Source organism: Dermacentor variabilis, chromosome 1 (assembly GCF_050947875.1).
Source record: "Dermacentor variabilis isolate Ectoservices chromosome 1, ASM5094787v1, whole genome shotgun sequence".
Taxonomy (NCBI): domain Eukaryota; kingdom Metazoa; phylum Arthropoda; class Arachnida; order Ixodida; family Ixodidae; genus Dermacentor; species Dermacentor variabilis.
Window position 1 is genome coordinate 117,653,342 of NC_134568.1, and position 5,110 is coordinate 117,658,451.

General features: G+C 40.1%; 1 long non-coding RNA gene across 1 annotated transcript; it reads left to right on the forward strand.

The window, feature by feature from the left end:
• The first annotated feature begins 356 nt into the window (after positions 1 to 356).
• LOC142583433 (uncharacterized) lies at positions 357 to 4,847 on the forward strand. Its single transcript, XR_012828624.1, has 3 exons — positions 357 to 764; positions 1,523 to 1,636; positions 4,010 to 4,847. It is a non-coding gene; the product is annotated as an uncharacterized LOC142583433 (long non-coding RNA).
• The last annotated feature ends 263 nt before the right edge of the window (positions 4,848 to 5,110 follow it).

Here is a 5,110-nt window from a genome sequence, read left to right on the forward strand (position 1 = left end):
AGGGTTTTAAGGCCAGTGACCGAGGTTGAAATTGTTAAAATAACACCCCAGCAATAGCTTACGCAGGGTAAATTGTCCGGATCTTGAAGGCCATGCTTTTTGCTGACTACATGTGGCATAAGCGATTCAAAAGCAAGAATACTGCATGTAATTTATTTCTGCCCTAAACTATAGCACACAATATGAGCATGTCAATGCTTCTTCTTGTCTAGCAACATATGTATGTAGTTCGGCCCAAAACGGCACAAAACCTGCTGTAGTGGGTATTATTGTAGGAATCACGGAGGCCACAACAGCCGCACTATTATACAGACGGCGCTGGCAGCGCCGGTATTTTCGTATTCAACGCGACAGGTAGAATACGAAGGTACGGCGTGTTGTAATTGCTCCGTCTTCAACGGTTGTTGTGCGAGCTGCATCGATGTGTTTGTTTGATCGTGTGTTATTAGGTTTGCTGTAATGAAATGAGACGTAGTTCGCGAGCACGAAAGTGCCAGAAGATGGCTTGAGTCTCGCTGTAAGCACGCCGTATGCGTGGCGCGCCAGCTAAATGTGGACCAACGATTTTCATGCCGTAGAGTGCGTTCCCTTTGTCTCCGCTGGTTGTCGTGGAAAGCTTGGTGGACGGCGCAAAGAAGTAATGCGTATTATTAGCGTGCCTCAGCTCGTCCACTACCCAGCGGCTTGTTTGCTGCAAGTAACATCGCAGACGCATCACTGGAAACTTGGAGAGCGCCTTTCGACCTCGCCGTACTGTTGAAACGGTAAGTAATCGTGCTCGCCAACTACACGTGCGTTCATCCGTGTTGTGTGTGCTTCCCGTGTGTGTATAGAGTGCCTTGCGAACGTAGCAAGTGGAACACCCACGTCAACAGTGAACCCTGTGCTGATACTTGCTACGCGCTGGTTGTAAAAATTGTGTACGCAACTCTATTGCCACAGTGCGGAATTGATAATCCTGATAAGCGTTTGCTTCCGCTGAGAAAAGTTTCGGAAATCGTGTTCACCTTGTGCAGCTATGCGTGAGCTCCCGCATGTCTGCTAAAGTTGCATAGTAACGACCCGTCTACCGCTTCATCGATTCTTTCTTCAATGACGTTTCCTCACTTATAAATGCTTCGACGTTGTGCACAATCTCTGCTTGCGAGGTTTTTGGCTAACGAACAGTTCTACGGAAAAAATGTAAGCCAATCACAGCTTGCTACTAGTACAGCTTTATTTCCAAGACAAGATGTGTTGACATAACTGACTTAACTAAACATGACAGGGGAACGTTGCCTATACTAAGTAATGGAAAAAACATAAAGATTAGATTGTAATCTGCTGCTGCGGCGCGTCCAAAACTTTATTTGATGTAGAGGTCCCTATTGTCATGGCATTCGATAATTTCAAGCATTTGCTCTCTTTCCACATTAGTGCAGACATTGTTTTCATGACCCTTTTACGTGCTGATTGCATGTTTTCACGATATCACAGCTTTATTGTGCCACTGCTATAAGCTAACATACACCTCATTTTGTAGTGGCGAGGCCGTGACCCACAACGTAAACTACAAGATCGAGGAGCCCCCAGAAATGCAGACCCTGTGGATATATGGCTGCAGCAGCTCGGCGTGTGATCTGGATGGTCATGTCAGGTGTGTATGAAATGTATGTGTTCCAAAAAGGGGGCTTGGTGTCATTCATGGTGAATTTTGTCAACACATTCCATACTGCAGCTTACTAAAGAGACTAAATATTTATGCAACCTTATTGAACTTGCTACCTATTTGTGTGCATAGCCATTATGCCCATATTATTGTGTTCTGTATAAAACTATACCTAACCTTTCCTGATGTTTAGTATTTCTTTTGCGTAAGTTGCTTACCTGCAAGTTAAATATAATTTTTGCTTTGTACGTAGTGTATTTATGACTCTTTATTGTGGTTTTATTCTTTGAAAACTATTTCCTATGCTGTACCCCTTATTTGCATAATTTTTTTTCTTTTTGCGCTACAATCTCGTGCAGTTTTCTGTGCACGTAGGAATTCGAAGTGTAGTGGACTAAATATGTCACAGGTCTAAGCACGTAGTGTGCACACCTTTGTTTTTCATTGATATCTTTACAGTTACTTCTCTGTTCCCTTAGTAACAGCCACTGCGAAATACACATTTGGTGAGCTTTAATTTCTTGAAAATTAATATGATGGTCAGTATTTACTATGCTGCATTTACTTCAGTAGTACATAGGCACAGACTGATATGGATACCTTGTGACCTACGCAGGATGCCTTTTTTGTTTGTTGCATTAAAAATGGCGGCTCACCCACATGTCTTACTATATATGTGGTATGCCTCATCGATTTCACTTGTCAGTTTTTACAGTGGATGAAAACAGATGAACGATTGTAATCCAACATGAAGCCCCGCTGTGGAAATTTACGGCCAAGTTGGATGACCATACTGGTCTTTTGAATGAAATATGGTGGTCTCTTATACACATACGATACCGGCCAGTTTGCCCTATGTACACTTGACCACATGTGAAAGGGATACAGTACGCTGCCTGTGACACACACGCCAATTTTGGTGGTATCTTTCACCGAGCAAGCCTCCCTTGCCTGCTTGCCTTTCTCAGTTCTCTTGCACACTGCTGTGCATATAGGCACCCCGACAAGAAAGGCTTGCTTAGATACCACTAAATTTGTCTTGTGTCTATCAGAGGTAGTGTAGTCTATTCTTGTGATCATGTGTATATTTGGTCAAATGTACATGCAGCAGATTGGCCGGTGCCTCAACACGTGCCTAAGACAGCACCATAATTCACTCCCCGGATCAGTATGTTCGTCCCACTTGACCATGCACCGATGGGACTGGGGCTGCACGCCAGATTTAGACTGTTCATCTGTTTTGTTCAGCTGCGGCAACCAATTGACCAACAAATTCGCTGAGGAATGCCACATAAAAAGACTGGGTCACAATCTGTTTACTGAATTGTCTGCAACCTTCGTAGGAACAAATTTGTTTGTTGCAACTAGTTTTAGGCACGTTATTTCTTAAATTTTCTGCTTGACCTACAGAGCAGTTATGCAATCAATTTTCAAAGAGACATGATTAGTATAATTTTTGTTTTCTGTTTTTCACATGCCATGTTGCAAGAAGGACCCTTTTAATTTAAACTGAATTAACTTTTCAATTGCAATTGGGAAGTCTTATCATTGCGTTTAGGATACATATCAGTGTACATACTTGTACTAGATTAGAAACTAATTGTTTCAATAACTCAAAAAGCACGAATATACTGTGTCCATTGTATCTGACAGTGACACTGCGACTGTGGTCCAAATACCACTTATTGGCAGTTATCCATCATAATTTGCGAAAACAACTTAAAACATTATTGTTCCCCATACAATAGATACTTACATGCATCATCATGATTGCTCAAGCTCCATGTGAGAAATTTATTATTGGCATATTAAGCATAGTACATACCAACTATGGCTAACAGCGGATGGAATATTAATTTTGTCTACCGCTCAGCAATAGAAGCCAGTAGGTCATTCCCTTCTTTTCAAAAAATTTGTTTCCTATGCACAGTGTGACGTCTGTATAGGACTCTTAGCTCATGGGTGTTCCTGCTTGCTTAATCTTATAAATGGGGAATGTGTTGTCATTGCAAGATGAGATTAATGTGTGACTAGGCTGTTGTCGTTTGGAGATGCTTTTTGTCATCAGCAATGATATTCTACTGCCAGGCACATTGGCCCAGTGCTGATGTCACAGTATCTTGGGAAAGTAAAGATATTGTCAAAAATGATTCTCAAAAGAACTGCCACTGTTTGGCAGAGTGGTGGGGAGGTGGGGTGTTCTGCCACTTTTCTGTTATAATTTTTTTCTGAAATACTGAAATGAAACTTAGCATAATGCTACAACTATATAGATATTTGTGGCATGTTTGTGCCTGCTAATACATTATGGCTGAATGTTCATTACACCTTTTGAAAATTAATTTCAATTGTATTTTCCAGGCTCCAGCGTCGCCGTTACTAGACGGACCAAATGAGGCCAAAAACTAGCCTTTCCTCGCTCCTTTCCTGGGAAGTGAAATAGCAGGTGATCATGTAAGAATGAACTTGCAACATGTGAGCAGTAGCCAAAGCTCCATACAGGTCATGCTGGTGGTGGAATGATAAGACAAACCGCAATATTTATTTGTTTACTTATTCACTTAATATTTATTTATTCATATCTCGTGAATACTGTGCAGTTTTTCAGCAAGGTATCAGATAAAATAAAGAAATATCATTGCATCAAAGTAAACATGTTATTTGAAAAAGCATAATTCACGTAGCACAGTACCATGATAAAACATTTTCAGACAACTAGTCTGCTTTTGATACGAATTCATGAAAACTGCAAATTTTGAAGAAACAGAGCAGTAAGGTTAACAAATCTTACTCATAACTAAAAAATGAGATCACATTTCTGTTGGACCTAATACCATAATTTAATCTGGCAAATTAGAGATACCATATGCTGCTCTAATATACAATCACTAATTTATGAGTAGATGTGCGAAACTCTCAAACATTGCAACAATTTCATGTAAGCTGTAAATTCATATATAAAGTTTGTTGACTTTAGACATAGCAGATGGAGTCTGCAGAATTGTGATATCTCTTTCTGGCACAGAGACGGGGATTAGTAAGCTTCGTGGTGTTATTTTTCTTAAACCTGCCAAATAGTTCTTCCTGCAACAAGTTGAATTCTCAAATGCCACAAACTTCAAATTAGTGCTGTGGTTGTCTCAAAAGTATTGCTGTATTTTGGATGTATTTGAGTAGGAAAATTTACAGAATTAACGAACTTGCGCTAGTTCTTTATGTTTCTACAGTTGCAAACTAAGTCCTTTTCCTTCAAGTTTTGCTATTTTCAGCAAATTTTAATAAATATTGATGGTTTTAATGTAAAACTATGATTTAAACATTTTTAAATGTATCAAACCTCATCAAATTTGATTCCATAGTTGCCGAGAAAAACTATTTTACTGTTTATGTGCATTACATAGGAGCTCCTGAGCTAAATCTTTTTTAGTCATTGCGTGTGTCGGTCTGGTTTGTATTTCTCAC